Consider the following 19,903-nt stretch of genomic DNA (forward strand, 5'->3'; position numbering starts at 1 on the left):
CTTCTTTTTCCCTTATAAACACCTCTCCTAGAAGGGTTTAAATAAATTAGAATCTATTAGGTCAGTGTGAACGCGACGTTAAGAATCGAAAATCGAACTCGAGTGAACAGGACCGTAGATATTTCGGGAGTATAGCGAGGGGGCCGTTTTTGGCTCAAGATATTCAGAAAATACAACAAAGGGTTGTATTTAATTGGTTTAGGGAAGCACTGTTCTCTAGTGAAATTTAGCTGCGACGGAAAGAATTTTTTCAAACTTCTTCCCGGAGCAATAAATTAAAAAAGTGAACAGTGCTAAAGCAAGAAAATTTAATTTACAACCAGATAGGTATTTTTTATAAATTTTAATTATAGAAATTACGCTACTAGAGTCCTAGTTAGGTTAGGAAAAATTCAATATTTTCGTATTTTTCCGAAAACAGTGAGTGCTAGCGAGAGAGAGTTAGCGGAATTTCTGCGGATTAGAGTGAGACAGAAGACTAGAGTTAATTCCGTCCATCATTAGATATCTCGAAATTTTTCGAAAATTACAGAGAGCCCCCGAGATACGCGGGTAATAAATCTGTCGAGATTTTTTTTCGGGGTTGTAAAAAAATTTTTTTTATATAATCTCAAAAAAAGTTTCCGAACCACGTAACTTGCTCGGATTCCTTATTTATGCTCTAAACCCCCCCCCCCCCCGAGTGGGGGCTCGTTCAAAAGGGCAAGATAAAATAAGAATATCCAGCACATAAAAAGTTTAGGGTAATTAACGATTTTTAAGAGTTTTAGCGAATTAGAGCGCCGCGGTGCGGAATTTTGAAATAGTGGATATAAGTGATTAGATAGGCCTATCCTCAAGACCTATCTAGTAGTAGTAGTAGTAGTAAGTGCGTTTGCCGGGGAAGGGCGGGTCGGCCGCCCCTCGCATCCTTAAGGCACACCGGATCTTTCATCGCCAGTATCACAATTGGCGCTGCCGGCACTCGGCCCTTTTTCGGGTTGCAGGTATCCACGTTTTTTCAGCCGTCCCGTCTGTTTTATTCGGCCTGGGCCATTTTCAGAGTCGTCGACTTACTAGACGAGTCGGTCATCATTGATGAGCGGGCCATGCTACCTAATTTTTTGTCAGTTTTTGAGCTGTTTTAAGGCTCGGTGTGAACGTCGGGCCCCCTCACCTTCAGACCTGCAGGGTGTCTCGCCTGCCCTTTCAGACTCCCCCCACTTCACCATAATTTTCATGTCGAATGTGTCAAGTTTTTGAAGCCCGTCCCTACTCTGTTTCCGGATAGTCCAGAAACCTGCCCACACCCTCCCCTAGGGCTAATCCCTCCGCCTGTGCTGTGAGTCTATTGGGAGTTCAAGATGCAAGGGACCGCGTATTGTTTGACCATTGGGAGGAAGTTACTGCTACTTGGGATCCGATCCGACTTTATCGAAATCACGGCTGGACCGAGATATCAATTCCATACGGTCTTCTCTTGCCGAGTCTACTTCGCGCTTGGGTTGAGAAGGAAGGGTTCACAAATTTCGCCGAAATCTGTCTCCTGAGAGATTTGATATCGGGTTCATCGAGATCTTCCTTCTTGGGTGGGCTTGACACATCCTAGAAAGTATGGCTGATTGTTTGGATGTGACCATCATCCTCGGTTCTGGTCGGTGTTCAGCTATTAGCTCCGTCCACCCGGCCTTTCCCTTAAAGGTTTCTTAATTCCGTTTGCGTTTCTCGATTCCATTTTTTTTTAGTAGGGTCCATGCCCAGTTTCCACAGTGGTACCATTTGTTCGCTGAACACCCCCTTTTTCCTTACTCTATCCCCCAAACAGGGGAGATAGAGCAGCGGCGGGTACCCTTATGAGGCGGGATGGCCAACTTGGGCTTCCAACAGTTCACCGATTCCCTGGATAAAGGGGAAATTGTTGCCATTGGTTGCCCTATGACCCCGACAGTAGGTACCGAGCCCGCAGCAGGAGAAAAAACCACCCTGGAAATTTATGCCACACCCGGGAATCGAACCCTGGTCTTCCTGCTACGAATCAGACACTCTACCGCCTGAGCCCAACCTAACATGAGAGTATGCATCGTTTTACTCGAAATTTCTTTTTCCCTAACCCGACCGAAACAATGCGTCGTTGTTACACGCGTTGAGCCCAACCTGACATGAGAGTATGCATCGTTTTACTCGAAATTTCTTTTTCCCTAACCCGACCGAAACAATGCGTCGTTGTTACACGCGTTGAGCCCAACCTGACATGAGAGTATGCATCGTTTTACTCGAAATTTCTTTTTCCCTAACCCGACCGAAACAATGCGTCGTTGTTACACGCGTTGAGCCCAACCTAGTAGTAGTAGTGGTAGTAAGTGTGTTTGCCGGGGAAGGGCGGGTCGGCCGCCCCTCGCTTCCTTAGGGCACGGGCCCAACCTAAAAGACCTATGTAACCTTGGAGTTTGAACCCGTTTAGACAAATTTTGAAAAAGGTCCTCCACCTTTTAAAAATTTTCGAGGTGCGATATAACACCCCCCCGAGTGGGGTATCATAGGATAAGGAATCGAAAATAGAATAGGATAGAATAGGGCCGAATCAAATCGGAAGCTTTTCCGAGGAGAAAAAGCCGTTTTTAGGGTTAGGAGCGTGCGATTTAGATAATATTGTAGGAGGTAATACTCCAGAGCGTGCGACTAATGATAGCAAGTTTATATTTTTTTATGTGAGAATATCAAGTGGTGTACATAATAGCTGATTAATTGAGTTCATCGGACGTGTGATAAAAGGCAAAAACCTTCGAAAGTTATAGTTATCTTAGAAATCGTTGCGAAGGTATCTCCCACTCGTTTTCCTCGTAGGGCATTTCACGATTATTCGAAAAGCGGCGATGATTCGATGTACATTTCAAGACCAACTTTCTATCCCGACGACGATATTACCGTCATTGAACGTAGAACTCAATTCGACGACAACTCCGCTCCGGAAATATATCATTTATATGAAGGAGGGGATTTTAGGAAAATGTATCTGAATTTCAACCAAACAGGATCAGTTAAAGGTATAGTAATCCCTGACGGCCTATCACGGGAAGCAGATAATATGCTTCTCAGATATTCATTAGTAGGACGACATATGCGAAAGATTTGGAGGAGAAATGAAATTGAATCAAACAAGATGTTGGCTCGCTCATTTCCCAAAGAGTACGTGGCTAATCAGGCGGCTTTGCATGCCTTTGCCGATAGAGTAAACCTCTTTATGAATCGAAACTTAACAGTAAATGAACGTAATATTCTAGCTAGACATATAACGGGAACTTATGAGTATCGCTCCCCTGGGCAAGCTCTGTACCTTCTCAATTTAATACATTATTCTCATTACGCGAAAGTGCGAAATACCAAGCTGTTCATATTCGCTTTATGTGCTATTATATGTGTTGTTGCGGATGACCGGTCATGGATTTCTGCGTGCCTTAGATGATCCAGGGTTCCAGCGGGACCCAAAGGTGGAAGACATACTTGCATGCCGAGTGGGTCAATCCAACTTTTACCTCGACCTAGTTCAGTTGGGTGAGCACCACTTCACTGGCACTCGCGTTCGTGAGGACATAAATGTCGGCTATAACTTGGTAGTGAATTATCATGTATATAGCAACATAAATTCTGCTGCTAGTAGCGCGGCTGCTACCAGTGGCTTAATGACCAGTTTGCGCATACGAACTTGGATTAGTGCTGGCACTCCAAACAAACGCAAGGCCGTCTGCTGGAGTGAGGGAGCTGTTCCAGATAGGACGCATATGCAGCTGGACTTCAACAACAGTAGACTAACAGGATTACATCACAGATAAGACCCTTGTTAAAGCACTCAACCTATCAGAGCGTGATCTGACAGTATGGGCAGCCTCGGAACGTGATACAATAGTGACGCATATGATGCATGCTAGTGGTGCTTGTAGAACTACTCGGTATGTGAAGTTGTGGGGAATGTATATAGCGATGGTGCAATTCATCGTCGCGATTCAGCTGAAAAAGCTGCTCGTTAAATTTTACTCGTACATGCTGGTCCCAACTTAATGTTCCAGAAAGTTTATCATTGACATGGATCATAGAGCAAGCTGCGAATTCCAATATCACTAGTCTAGCTACAATAGCAGATGTGGCTTCAAAACTGCTATTTTTCGACACTGATCTACTGATTTCGAAAGGAATTCCAGAAACCAATTTCAGTCAAGCACTAACACTTGCAATGGAATTGTTGCGTAATCCATTTAGCTCACTTGTTAAACCACCCGTGAATATACGTCAGTATGTAGACCTTGCTTATCTCTGCACTTATATAAAGCGCGAGCTTCTGAAGGATTCAGCTTTTGGTGGATATCGCGGTCAAGCAAACACCATGTGTACACTGTCCGAGTCCAGTCTGAGAGTGTTGCCAACAAATATACATAAATAATATTCGATATATACAAAAAGAGAGACAATGATCCAACACACAATCTATGTTGATCTCGTACGAGTTACGAAATTTTAGAAATTTCATTTGTACAGCTTTCATTACGAATACATGTATCCAACCTTCCAACAAAAATGTAAGATTTTGTACACGGACCACCCTTCCGATGGTCCACCCTTGCCCACTTCCCGAAGTCGTTGTCGATGCTTATTGACAACATTGGAGTATTCACTTTGGGTCCTAATTCCTATGTTCCTACAATACCTCAGGACATAAGAGGGCGTAGGCGGAGCTCTCCTCCCTGAGAGTGGACGCGTCGTTTTTGACAACTTGAGGTGTACGGTTGAGGCCCTCGCAAATCCCCGAACAAACGTGATGTTGCGCCGGCGATTCGTTGCCGAAAATGCGCTGCCTGTGGCGATCTTTGAGGGAGATCTGCAGACCAATCCCGACGAAGTGATGCCCACCCACTACGATAACGCGGCTTTGGCACGGGATGTAGCAGCCTTCTAAGTCATTGTGGTATCGATAAAGGGAGATACGTTGGCCCCAGAATCGGCCATTAAACTTCATTCATCATACCCTGAATCCTTTCCTATTTCAGAAAGGATAAAGAAACTATTTATTGTTGATTCATTACTAGGGGATGGTGGATTAAGACTATCACTAAAAAATTTGAAAGTATCTTACAAGTATTTAAGTGAGGCCAATGACAGATATGATGGAGAATTAGAAAATGTACATAATTGGTTGTGTTTTTTCTTAGTTTACAAATCAAACTTTGCATCATTTCTGCTAGAGTATTTGAATAATCCAGATAGTACCGTAAAAATAATACATGAAAAATTAAAAGAAAGACCAGAGAGTGCTGGGTTAGGAACACACAAAGTCACTGATTATGATATAAGAGCCACATGTCACCTGATTCTCATCACTATGATGAAGACCTTCCATTCGGATGAAGCTATAATGGGGCCACTCAAAGAAATGCTTATATCGTGAGTAGGAAGAAGGCAGTATATGCAACTTTAGGAAGGCCTGAGGGAGAGTTTTTAGTAGATGGGAAATTCTTAGCAAAGTTATCACAAACACTCAACCTTATGCCAAAATTGAGAATAACTTTGTTTAAATTCTGTTATCAGTTTCAGAATAGCTATACAGAATTATCAGCAGCCATAGTACTGCTAGGACAATCTGCAATGACTGGGGTTAATGCTATGATACAATTTGTCAATGAAGACCCGATGACTAAAGCTCACAAGTCAAAACTTATTTGGGAAGAGGTAGGGAGTTTTATGGATGTGGTGAACAAACTCAAAGTAAAAGCAGGCAACATGTGGCCTTTTTATAAGATTTTATACCCAGGTGACAATTCCCTAAATGCAAGGAACTTCCCCAACTTAGCGTCCTGCTCAATCGCATGGAAAAAGAAGTTTGGAGAAGAATCCTTCAAGCAGGTACAGTGTGCTAAGTTCTCAGGGGTAACTCAGAGGCTAATAGAGGACGCTCAGATAGAAGACAAAACACTGGTTAGAAGCAGAGTTATTTATCCGAAACTCTCAAGGAGTTGCGCTTAATGATGGTCCCGAAGCCGATAGTCTAAGGGTGTGCAATTTGAGCCTCGGACCCTCATAAAAAATAAGAAAGTGCTGGCTTCGAAGTGTCCCGAGAACCAACGGTATTTTACATGGAATTTTCCATGCATGTCATAACACGCCTTAAACCGCATTTTCATCCCCCGCGAGAAGAATGCCAAAGACTGGCTAACTACACCACCTAGCGTAGAGAATAGTACCGGTGGTCCAGCCATCTTAGTAACGGCGGAGCGCACTGGACGTCTGGATCCTGGAGGCAGGCAACGAATAGCCGAAGGAGGGATAGGACGAGTTCCTAGCAAAGTACACTGGGCACTAGCAAGCATAACATCACGGAAGCGTGATATCCATCGATACGACACCAGTAATTATGCCGCGAACAACGTTTACGGCGTTCTGCCGTAAAATTATGACAGAGTTCGTAGGGCTTCGTTCGAAAATGTATGCGGTTCGCGTGCCCGACGATCGCGAAACTAAAAAGATCAAAAAGATCAGGACAAACGTTAGCGCTCGGGATACAAGTTTCGAAGACTATGTCGAATGCCTTCATAATAATACGGAAAAGAGTGTTAGCAGTAATCGTATAGAGTCTGTACGGCATCAGGAGTATTCGATGCCGGAAATAAAATTGGCATTGAGTCCGTACGACGATAAGCGGTGTATTTGCAGTAATTTGATTGATACTCCTCCTTGGGGCATTACAGCATCGATTGAGAAAAACCGAGTTTTCTATTCGTAAAAGAAAAGGAAGTGGTAGGAAGATTATTGTAGTTCTTTGAAGACTAGTCGGGGAGGGGATGCTTCCATTTGTCTGCTTTTATCAGTAAAAAGGAAGTGGTAGGGAGACCAGCGCATCCCATAAAGGCATTCGCGCTTCAGATTGAGACAATCACCATTGAAAAACGCAAACAGCACGATGTATTACAACCGTCATCCGCTCTCTGAATGTAATCGTTCGAACATCGAGGAGTCACACGAAAAGAGGAGAGTAAATAATATGTAAGTAGAAAGATGAAAAACTTGTGAAAAAGAAATTTCGAAAAAACGTCTAATTTTTTGAAATCTTTGCAGGGATTTTCTCAACAGCAGGCCTATTTCACAATCATCGATGGCACAGCCGTCGTCGAGGAGATCGCGCAGCGCACGGATCTTGAGCCGAAGATATTCCATAGCTGGCAATTATTTTAAATATCTTGAAATTGGTGTGCGCGTTGGCGACGATGTTCGTGACTAGCTTGCGGGTTTGTACTTAGATTAGTGCTGGTGCTCTAAGCACGCGTAAATCTGTCAGTTGGAGTGAGAGGGCGGTCCCTGATCGCGCACACATGCAGCTAGATTTCAATGAAGCCCGAGGGACAGGCAAACACACAGACAAGGCATTGGCTAAGGCCCTCAACCTTTCTGAGCGTACGTTAGCTGGGTGGTCAGCATCAGACAGAGATTTGGTAGTTACACACATGAAGCACAGTAGTGGTGCATGTAGGACTACTAGATTTGTGAAAATGTGGGGCACTTACATAGCGAAGGTTTAAGGAGGTATGGATAGGCTTGATGTCCGATCTGAGATGAGCACACGGGGGACAATGGAACTAGTGTATACGCTCATACTCGTAATAGTGGTGGCCTATAAGAAGAAAACACTATGATACGCTGGTCGGGGGTAAGTATAGGGACTTTTGTGCGCGCACGCACGCACGCACGCACACACATACATTCTCCGTATGTTTACTCGGCGTGACCTATCTCGCGTTCGTAACTGGTTTATACTCGCGGTTTCGGTGTCCTCGTATTCGACGTATTTCGGCGTACCAGTCGAACCGTTGTATCTACCCGTTGTATTTCATTCGTCCGCGCGCGCGACAGATAGAATTTTCGAACGAAAACGTGTGTGTGCGTGCGTGCGTGCGTTGATAACGCGTGTTTCGAGCGAGAAAGTGATAGCATCGCTTTATTGTTTCAGGACAGACTGAGATCACACACACAGGTACCATCCCCGAAGGTATCACTATTACGCGCGTCCGAGCGAGCGAGAGAGAGAGAGAGAGAGAGAGAGAATGCAGGGAAGGTGTTGAAAAGACGAACGGAGCGACGGAGCCGCTTCGTCGTCGTCGTCGTCGTCGCCATCGCAGCTGTCGAATTCGTCGCCGTTGCCGAATTGTACCATTTGCCTAAGCAAACCTCCTCCCAACAGGAAAAATTACATTTGAAAAATGAATTGCATTGACACAATCAACTTCGGAAAAATATGTATAACAGAGACAACGCACAAGAAGAGAAATACCTCCACAATGATTTAGAGATTTCAAAAAAGGGTAACAAACTGTCTCCCGAATCGGTGTTGAAACTCCACTCCTCATATCCTGAATCTTTTCTGATTCCTGAATCAATCAAAAAAGATATAGGAAATACGTTCTACGATGTGTAGAAAATGTTCCAAAAGGCATCATACTATGCTCCATAGAGACAATCAATTAATAACAGACCTAATAGAACTATTACATAAAGGAAAGAGAAATTAACAGTAAATTTTGTGATACATTTATAAAAATCGGGATAAATCATGACCCTATTTGATATAATTTTATTATTTCTAGGAATGTTAAACATATTAAATTACTCGTACCAATATGAAGCTCATCATGATGACCCTCACAATTGCTATTCAAGTGAAAACGACGATAGTGATAACTGAATGGCAATTTAATAGTAATCTAACCCTTTACATTTACCCTATCTGGATCAGACCTAAATATAAAGAGTCTGGGATAGCTGATAGTATTATCTTGCTGCTTCTAATAATAACTATCCGTATCATTTATATAAAATTATCAAGGAGATATCGACGCTTCAGGCACCACCTGAGAGAAGTAGGAATGGAATATTGGTAGTTTAGAAAAAAAAAATTATGTACGGGATGGGACTCGATTAATGGTTCAATCGTAACCCCGCTGCGTTCGACGAAAAATTAATCTCGTGAGGGCTGGTTGAATGTTGTGGTTGATGATGATGTTGATAGTGAAGTACAACACTTTAAATTGCAGTTCACTTATCTAAGTAGAATTCTCCTTTAATAATCAACTACGGACATCAACACGTGGTCTTGGGACATCACGTGCCTGCAGCTAATCTGGCTGGCACGCACCTTCATCGACGAGCGTCGAGGATCCAGCCAAGCAGAGTGCAGCGTCACACCGACGCCACGTTCTCTCGAGGAGAATGCACTCGAGTACCGTTTTGCTGTTTCGCCGAGCCATGCGGTCTGAGGGACGTTTCCTGTTCAGCCGCCATCTTGGACGCTCAGCAGGGTCCGTAACGGTTCAGCCGCCCCTGTAGCCGTGACAGCGAGTCGTTCCTGGCGGCGAGCACCCCGCTCGCTGCACGTAGCCGTTGCTGCCCCAGGCGAGAGGAAGGCCGATAGCTGCACGAGCCCGATCGTGCATCGCCCGAGACGTTCCTGAAGGACGTTTTCTGTCTGTCATCTTTTCTGCTGCACGAGGCACGCCGCTGCGAAGCCGCCATCTTGTTCCTTGAAGGAGTCGTTCCACAGATGGATCCCGACGTGCAGAGAAGATTGCGAGCCACTTCCGTAACTGCGAGCGTGCAATTGAGCCGTTAACATATTATTCAGTATCGTGATTTCCGTAGAATCCTTTGCGCATTGTATTTTCGACGCGCGTACATTTCAGTCAAATCGGAGAGTTCTTCTCCTTGATCACCCATGTCACCACTACGGCAGGTGACCATGTCCGAGTGAACGTTCCGGACATAATCATTCCGCGCAAGGGGGAGAATGCTGGCACATTTGGACCAGTTACCGCACAGAACCATAACTTGTATGAATGTTATGTTGCTCCCCTCGTCACGCGAAGAAGGGTGGAAGCCACCCTTAACAGGACTAGGAATTGGAGGCTGCTGCCCGCTAATCTCATGAGCGAGGAAATGGTCCCTACTGCAAACTTCCTGGGATATGGGCCGATTGAAGATCTCAGCCCTGAAGAAAGGAATGTCCTGACCGGCGTATATTTTCCACCTGATACGGCTGATACACTAGAGTGCCGATTACAGTTCTCCCACGAGCTGATGACTCGGGTTAACCACGTGATGGCTAACATGGAGGAGATATATATATATATATATATATATATATATATATATATATATATATATATTGTGACGTTGCAACGTTTGCGACGTCCCTTCTCCGGTGACTCCGCGTAGGTTCGAGAACGGTAAAGGACCGGACCGCCCTCTAACGGGACACGTACCGAGACAGGATTCGAGAGCGCCCCTCTAAGAGATCCCGATATTATCAAGGACCTCCTACAGTGAGCGAAATTCGTATAAACGCACTTCAAAATATACAAATTTTCATGCCTATGGAGAAGAAAAGGACAAATAATGTTGTCAAAATGGGGTTATTTACTTTGCTCGACCTTTACTTTCAACATCTATGCTTCGAACTTTTCCGCATTTACATGCCAGTCTATGTCGCAGAGCGAAACGTGTAAGTACAACGTCTACGCATGCGAAATTCGTTTAATCGCAGTGCTTTATTTCGATTAATATTGACAGAAATAATAGTGGTAAGTGCTTCATATTGTTGAATTGTGTACTATTAAACTGTATTTAGTAACACATTTAATAATATATTTGTTTTAATGAAAAGGAGAAAAATGCCAAGAGGAAATTTTCTGACCGAAGGCGAAAAAGCTACAATAGCAATTTTAAACAAAAGAGGTGAATCGAATAGAAAAATAGCAAAGGAAATTAATCGTTCAGAGTGTGTAGTAAGAAATTTATTGAAATTGAAAGAAAATTATGGAAAGAAATGTTCTACGAAAGGAAATTCTAAAATAACGAAACGGGAAAAGAATATTATTTTCTATGAAGCTACAAAAAATAGATTAGTTGCAAGTCAAATTGTTGCGAAAATGCAATTATCAGTAACAAAGCGACGTGTTCAACAAATTTTGCATAATAATACAAACATAGTTTTTAAGAAACCACAGAAAAAGCCAATGTTGAAAGCGCATCATAAGGTTGCTCGGTTGCAATATGCAAAAAATCATATGCACTGGACTGATGAATGGAAGAAAGTCATTTTTTCTACTGGCACGATTTACGTCGAAAAAATGACCCTAAATTATCCAGAAATTTCCACGGTGGAAGTGTAATAATTTGGGGAGCATTTTCTTCATATGGAAAACTGAAACTTTGTTTTATTAACAGCACAATAAATTCAGAAAAGTACGTCGACATGCTAGATGGAGCATTAATTCCATTTTTGGAAGATACAGTTGGCGAACGTGAATTTGTATTCCAACAAGACAACGCAGCAATCCACGTTTCAAAATATTCCCGCGAATGGTTTAAGGCACGGGATATCCCTTTAATTGAATGGCCTGCATGCAGTCCTGATATGAACTCCATTGAAAACTTATGGGGTATAATGGCAAGAAATATATATGCAAATGGCCGCCAATTCACCGATACTGCAGCTTTAAAAGAAGAAATTAAACGTTGCTGTGAAGAGATTCCTATTACAGTCATAAATAATCTGATAAATCCAATGCCGAATCGAATTTTTGCATTAATTCAAAATAATGGAGGTCATACAAAATATTAAATTTATAATTATAATATAAGTTTAGTTTTATATAGTCTTTTCTTGCTGTGCGTTTAAACGAATTTCGCACAAAGAATAAGTCTGTATCAATAAATACAGACTTATATATGTTTACCTAAATATAAATATGTAAATATCTATAGCACATAAATATATCTTTACTCTTCTGTCGTTATTATATTCGCCTCATTTGAATTTAAAACTTTTAGCCCCAAAAATCATATTTTTTTAGGTGCGTTTATACGAATTTCGCTCACTGTAATGACACCTGTCGCGCGTGCCGAGAACGGCAAGTTTCAGGGCCGTATAAGGAACGCGCCGAAGGAACCACCGACCTTTCGCAGCCAGGAAGCGCCCGACGGAAAAGCGAATGGCCGATTTCGGGAAAATAGAGCTTGATGCGAGGACACTCGGCAAGCGAACCGGATGCGACGCCAGGACAGCAGCTTTCGAACACCTTGTCCGAATACGGACCGACGGAAAACCCTGAAGTCGTCTCGCCCCATCAAGGGAGAGCTGCCCCGGGGTCGGTGCCCTCGTAGGCAAGAAGAGGAAGCCCCTCCGCTGGTCAAGTGAGCGATACGCTCCTGTGCCATAGAGTTCACGCCGTGGAAACACGCCATAGGCAATTCGGGAAAAGCGGTCGAGTGGGGGGAGCCGAGTTCGATCCGCTAGGCGGCCGAAAATCGATGGATCACTGTCGCGCTGGCTATCAACCGACGAACACGCCATAGCATTTCGCCCGAAAACGAACCAAGTAATCGCGACGCGAACATTCAGGGTGCCCGTGAGAGGATTACGTGGCGTTAGTGAAGACCAACCGAGCCTAGCTCTACCGGGAGCCGAGCATCCCTGTGAAAACGAATCAGAACGCCACGAGAAGCGGTAAGTCGTCTCAGTGATCCATTCGGTCTTTTCGTTGCGCGCCGACTCGACCTTCGTCGTGCAAGGACGAACGCTTCCCGTTCGGTCCTCGATAATTCGCTCGCATTCCTCTCGGAATGCTTTGAGGTTTTTCGGGAATATTTCGAGAGAGTTTTCCTCTGTAAATTGCGTGCGAAAGAGTGTCTTACGAGGAGTCGCGTTCGCGAGAGTAATTCAATTCGGTATCTTCGCGTTTCTCGAATCCTGTGTCTCCTGTCGAAGCGCGTATGCTTTCCGTCGGCGTTCGATCGCGCAATCGATAACGTACGCGTCGGGGCGAATCACGTGCGGAAGTCATCGCGGCGGTCTCGCAGCTCGCCGGTCATCTGCGCCTCGCGTTTCCGAAGTTCGCGGTGAACGAAACGACGGTAATTGTCAGCGGTATCGTCGCGAGCGAAATCGGTAGGGCAACCGCGCGGCGAGCGATCATCTTTTCGCTATCTTGTATGAAGAGCGCGGGCTCTCGGGTCGCGGCCACGTGGCCGCTGATTCTGTAATCTACCGAATGCTGCAATAAATAGCTCGAGACCATATCGTAGTCGAATTATTCGATTCCCTTTGAGATCCGTCCTGCCGAGAGGGCTGTCCTAGTCATCTCGTGTTCGAACCATCTGACCCAGTCGCGACGCCGTTTCGATCCGCGTATCTCGAAGATTCGGCTCGCGACCTCGGCTCCTCCGAGCTCGAGTCCTGTTCCGCGTTTCGTGTGGCATCCTCGCGGTGCCTGGCGCCCGAACTTGTAGATTTTCGTAAGGAATTCGTCGAATCTTCGAGTCGAGTATTGTCTCGGGCGGACCACGTGCACTCGGCTTGCACGTGGCCTGGTCTCCGCGCCTGCAAGGCCCGAAGGTAACCGGCTTCCGCGAGTCAAACCGCTCGTCGGAAAAAGGTTAACGTGACAATATATATATATATATATATATAAGATGGTTTCAAACTGGAAAAAGTAAGGACAAAAAGAATTATGGAACTTTGGCACACGGACTTGATAGGTCCGATCAAACCATCGACGTGTGGTAAGAAAAATTATGTCATGAGCGTTATAGACGATTTCTCTAGGATGATTTTTGTTAGATTGCTGAAGGAAAAATGTGAAGCAGCAAAAGAAATGAAGAGACTAATCACTACTATGGAAAACCAAACAGAAATGAAACTCAAGAGAATCAGGTCTGACAACGGTGGGGAGTTTATAGGAAGAGATTTAAATAGATGGCCGACAGAACGCGAATTGGATTCGATGCTGGATGGTGTGAAAGAAGTGATTTGGTTGAATGAAGTGTTGAAAGAAATCGGAATGTGCGATGAAGTATGTGAAGAGTTGAAGTGTGATAATTTGAATGCGGTGAAATTAGCGAATGGGGGTAGCTTTAAGGCTAGAACGATCGTTGCCAATCACGGAACGCAATTCACTGCACAATCTTTCAAGGCATTCTGTGCGGAAATCCAGTCAACGCACCTGATGTCACCCATAAACCAACCACACTCCAATGGTCAGGCTGAAAGGATGGTGGACACAGTGAAGAGGGCTATCGCATGGAATCCACTGGACTGGGAGAAGGAGCTACACGATTTCTTATACAGTTATCGCTACACACCTTCCTCGGCAGCTCCAGAGGGGAAATCCCCCGCTGATATGTGGTATCAACATGACGGATGTCCAGCCCATTCTTCCCGTGTCGTAACACAATTCTTGAATAACAAGTTTCCAAATCGTTGGATTGGACGTAACGGACCCGTATTATGGCCAGCTCGCTCACCAGACCTTACACCCCTTGATTTTTATCTATGGGGACAACTGAAAGACGAGGTTTATAGTGAACCACCAACGACTGTAGACAACATGAAAGAAAGAATCGTCCAGGCTTGTGCGTCGATTTCCTCAGAAATGAATTACGCAGCAGTACGTTCTGTAACTTCACGGCTGAATGAATGTATAGCAGCTCAAGGGAATATTTTTGAACATATGGCGTAACAGAAATACATCAAATGAATCTTACACGTTGAATTTTATTTATACCATTTTTCTGGGTTGAAGGTCATTTGAAGGTCATATTGTGTTACATGCATGAATTCGTTATTTTGTCAGCTACAACCTCGCAATCATACACCAGCGCAATCCTCGTGTGTTCGGAAAAGTGATCCTTCGAATTTCGATTCCGATTGTTTCCACGTGGCACGTCTGCGTGCCTGGCGCCCGTGGTTTCGTTTCGATCATTCGAAGGTGATCAATTTCGAATTCACGAGTGATTGTTTGTCCCGGGAGGACCACGTTTCCCGCGACCGAGCGTGGCCCGGCCGCCAAGCCATAATTTCCCGTGAAATAATTGACGTGACAAGATATTTAGGTGTCCTGCTTTATCGTATTCACCCTGTAGATTGCTCCAACGCATGGAGTTTAAATATAATATGTGGTGAGGAAACGCAACAGAGTGTGTGGATCCATTAATAGAAGCATTTCCGAAGGAGTGGAATGAGTTCGCCTTACAGGCTGATAGCATGTTGCACCTTACGGATCTGATTCTACGAAGAGATGTTGAATTAGAGGAACAACAGAATGATGTCGCTGATGCAGATCAGTGGCTAAATGAACCAAACCTAGCTGTAAAGGGAATTGCTTATTTAGCAAGCCTTTTATCCAAAGCAGGTAAAGACGTCAGTGTCACACTTAGAAACCTCATTGCTCGTTTTTGGATCAACCCCACATCATCTCCTGGCGGTAACGGTAAGTAACAGTCTACATTCGAAAATGTGTTTCCAGAAAAAACTCAGTTTCTTATAACAATTTATGTTTTACTACGTTGTAGGTACATTGAAGAAATTGAAAAGTTTCGATGTGAAGGGCGTCCAATATACTATTTGGATCAGACATGGTTCAACGCCGGCAATTGTAAGAGGAAAATATGGGTGGATTCGACCATGGACCTACAGGACTGAGCATAAGGTAGGGTTTTAGGCGAGAGGGACAGACGAGATATAACTTGTCGGTGTTACGGACCGAAAGTGTTGCCATCTATATAAAGTAGCGGGAACATTTAAAATGTACAAATGAATCACGTATATTCACCGCATATTTTAAGGTGATTCTAATTGTAAGTCAATTGTGACATGCGTAATAATGTTATTTCTATTTACGTATGTCTTATCATAAAGGATATATAAATGTTTTGAAAAATTATCAGTGATTTTATAAGAAATATGTAAAGGATCAATAACAACACGATGTACTTAATGGCCAGAAAACAATATTAATTTATTAAAATAATTTCTTTTGCTATTAGCAACATTGTTTTTTTGCTTACAGATATAATTGTACCTGACTTTAACGTAATTATTAATTATACACTTGATCAGGTGTATCCTATGATCGTATAATATATGCTGATCATTACAATGGTTTAGTAAAGTAAGAAATGAATGTTGAGTGTCTATTTTTCTTATAATTTCATTGCAAATATGCGCAAATATGCAGACGCTACACTAGTATTTAGAGTCGCCTATAGAGCGCACCACATGTGGTCCGTAATGATACCCCTTCCGTCTTTTCTTGCACCCCCGCAGGCTAATGCTCAGTCCTGTAGGTCCATGGATTCGACTGTTACCTGCCCGAGGAACGCTGCAGAAAGGGGCCTCACAACGGGCATACCTGCTCCCGCGTCAAATGGAAGGCGTCTTTTAATAACTCCTTTGTTTCGAGGCCAAAAATAAAAAGGGGGACTACCACCAGGAGATGAATGGAGAGACATTCTTCAAATGGTTTCAGAACCTTTTGCCCATGTTGGCAGATAGGGCAGTCATTGTGCTTGACAACGCTCCATACCACAGTGTGGACAGCACTCTGCGTCTCCAAGGACATTCACGGGAAACCTGTCGACGCCTTAAGGTGAGCGCATACTAGAAAGTCGCGGGAAGGCCGCGGATAGTCTCGGGAAGGCCAAAGCCGCCGATGGACGTCCACGCGGGGGGAAATCTCTAGCGGGCCGACGGCTCCACAGCAGGGAGCAGGGCTCCCTGAAAGAAAGGTCCCTTTCCCTAAAAGAGGTGGGGAGCCCACGGAGACCTTTTCTTTCTGCCGCGCACAGCAGGTAGCCCTGCTCCCTGCTGTGGAGCCGTCGGCCCGCTAGAGATTTCTTCCCGCGTGGACGTCCATCGGCGGCTTTGGCCTTCCCGCGACCCTCTAGTATGCGCTCACCTTTAAGCTACGGCCCGGCCGAGAAGAATGGAGCCTTCGAATGGACTTTTCCACATTGGTTGAACACCGCTCCTCCCCATGATGCTGCCTGGTGAGCCCCTATTAGTGTTATAATACCGAGAGGACTTAACTCCGGTGGTACTTTAAAAATCCGGTTCGCGAAAGACTGTGCCTACGGGCCTTCTCCCCTACGTAAAGATAACCTTGACGTGGTGTAGGGGCTCGGCTACTGTACTCGCCGCTAATAATCTTTGGACTTCTCTGTGTGAAATAATAAGTGGTCTCGTGGCAGGAATCTGTTTTACCGACCGCCGGTAATCGTCGGTAATTCTGTCGATAACTTACCATCAGTCGGTAACTGATGGCTCGCCGATGCCGCCCGCGCCGTAGGCGTCGATATAGAGCTCCGCGTAATACGTTCATAGACACCTCTATCGCGAAGTTTGCCCAGTCGAATACGGTTTCACTGGTTGCTAAAGATCAACAAATCCCCCTCAGCCGCCCCTTTCGCGTTCTCTCCCTCCGCTGGGACGTCGGCATCGTAAGTGGGGGCTCCGGTATAGTGGTATTCCGTATATACTCACCAACGGACGCGAAGGAAGCCAGTTGCGATTCTGGCCCGCTCGCGGTAACAGTTGCCGGCCGCCGTGGCATACTGGTCAATCGGTCGCCATTGTGGTATGCAGACAACGTGTCATCGGAAGCCGTAACACTTGCCGCCATGGATACCCTTTGCCAGGGAAAAGACGACGCGTATAAAGGACGCGTGGTCCTTCACTTAGAGATAGAATTGGGCCCCGAGACTTTCTCCGAGGCGTGCTCATCCGTTCCAGCCGTTTATAATCCAGCCTTGAAATGGGAACCGGTTTCTACAGCGGGATCCGAAGACGTGGGAAAACCAGGACGCAGCAACGAGGGACATGGTAAGGGGGGGGACTCGGTGTCCCCTACTCTACCCTAATCCAACCTAACCGGTTTATCCGGCTAGGAGGGTAGAGTAGCCTCTCTACTCTCTATTCCTTCTTTGAAGGAATACTATCCTACTTTATCGTGGCAAAAGAGCAAAATTATCTCGTGGCTGGAGAGTAAGGGGAAACCGTAGATCCACGATATGTCAAAATACGCTTAATAGAACTCGTCCAAAAATACAAGCAGCCGGAGAGTAATTATGTTATAGACGAGTATGCAAAGGAATTGTTGGAGCATGACTAATCGCGACATCTATTAAATATAACGTTAACTCGTACGTAGTCACGTGAACTATTGTAACGCGTGATGCGTACTCTCTGTACGGGCACTTGTGGCCGAACTTCCTTCTCGATCTAATAGCAAGCCAGTTAACACATGTACAGGGTGCGCCATCTCAATCTGGTCGATGGAAGTATTGAATAACTCTGACAGATTTTAACCGATCAGCGTTGTACAACACGTTTCGTATAGGTTATATCGGTACAATTTGAACCATGTATCGCTATACGCCGAAAGAACGCGCCGAAATAGTTTCGCTTTACATTAAAAATAATCGTTCAGTTGTGTCAACTCAGCGTGCGTATCGTAAAAAATATCGCGGACGTCCTGCGCCCAAAGGCGACACTATCCGTCATTTAGCTTCAAATTTTATGGAGCACGGGTCTGTAGCTAACCTCCAACATCAAGCTCGACCGCGTCCAGGTCGTTCAAATGAAAATATCGAAGCTGTTCGACAGAGTGTTGCAGAAAATCCAAATGTCTCATACCGCCGCCGGTCTCAGCAATTAAACATTAGTGGAACCACTTTGAGAAGGATTTTAAAGCCAGATCTTAGCATGTTTCCGTACAAAGTGCAGTTGACTCAAAGATTATTGGAAACTGACAAGCCGCGACGCTTGGCTTACGCTAATAACGTTAGTCGAATGAAGGAAGCTGAGCCGGATTTTTGGGAGCGAATTCTGATGACCGACGAGGCTCATTTCACCCTCTCTGGCGCTGTCAACAAACAAAACTGTCGCATGTGGGGCACCGATAATCCTCATATTATTCACGAAACTCCATTGCACGACGAGAAAGTGACTGTTTGGGCCGGTGTTTGCTCAAAAACCATCATTGGACCATTTTTCTTCAGAGCTGGTGAAACTGTCAATGGGGATCGATATCGGTGGATGTTGGCACACTTTGTTTTACCACAAATGCGTGAAAAAGGTCTTAAGGAATTTTGGTTCCAACAAGATGGTGCGACATGTCACACTGCGCGCTCAACAATGGACTATTTGCGTCGGAATTTCCCAGGACGTGTGATATCAAAGAAAGGTGATATTGACTGGCCACCAAGATCGCCGGATTTGACTGTACCGGACTTCTTCTTGTGGGGATTTTTGAAAAGTAAAGTCTATGCCAACAAGCCGAAGACCATAGACGAGCTAAAAAACAACATTCGAGCCGAAATCGCAGCGATATCGCCCGAGACGCTGGCAAATACAATGAAAAATGCCGAAAAAAGAGCTCATTTTTGTCTCAGTAATAAAGGCGGACATTTGATCGATGTGGTTTTTGGAAACTAATCAAAATAAATTGTAATGAATCAAATTTAATAAAAAAATACGACTTTGTGAAATCTGTTGAAAATTCTCTAAGTTATTCAATACTTCCATCGACCAGATTGAGATGGCGCACCCTGTATAACCTCAAATAATACGTATATTGAGTTCTGTATAATTGTTGTAATAAACAATACATTCATTTATATTCCACACCACTACGCTCTACTCGGGAATAAAAATTCCATCAGGAACGCGGACATACCGTCCTACGCCTTCCCCCTTACCACTGCGAATTAAATCCTATAGAGCGTGCATGTGGGCAAAAATTAAAGAATTTATTAGGGCGCGTAATGTGTCGTACAAGTTGGCAGATGTCCGCCGATATCTAGATGAAGCCATCGAAAATGTATCCCCCGAAAATTGGAAGCATTTCATTGACCATGCAATAAAGGAGGAAAAACGCTTTTACGAAATCGACAGCGCAGCTGATTCGGTTTTGGAAGCATGCCCCGACTGGTCGAACTCGTCTGATGACTTGGACATCGACGCACAGTGGTCCCAAAGCCCGAAAACGTGGACAAAACCTAAAAAATGAACTTTCAGCTAGGTAAGTTTTAATTGTGGGGTTGGCTACTCTAA

General features: G+C 44.6%; 1 protein-coding gene and 1 long non-coding RNA gene across 4 annotated transcripts in view; both read right to left on the reverse strand.

Moving 5' to 3' along the window:
- The window catches only part of LOC143217601 (uncharacterized), an 85,227-nt gene that overhangs the window by 21,020 nt on the left and 44,304 nt on the right, over positions 1 to 19,903 (reverse strand). The gene's annotated exons all lie outside the window — the stretch shown is intronic.
- Positions 7,698 to 16,489, reverse strand: LOC143217608 (uncharacterized). The gene is made up of 2 exons (XR_013010864.1): positions 14,155 to 16,489; positions 7,698 to 9,599 (listed from the first exon to the last, which is right to left on the reverse strand). It is a non-coding gene; the product is annotated as an uncharacterized LOC143217608 (long non-coding RNA).

This window comes from Lasioglossum baleicum, chromosome 17 (assembly GCF_051020765.1).
Source record: "Lasioglossum baleicum chromosome 17, iyLasBale1, whole genome shotgun sequence".
NCBI classification, from domain to species: Eukaryota; Metazoa; Arthropoda; class Insecta; order Hymenoptera; family Halictidae; genus Lasioglossum; species Lasioglossum baleicum.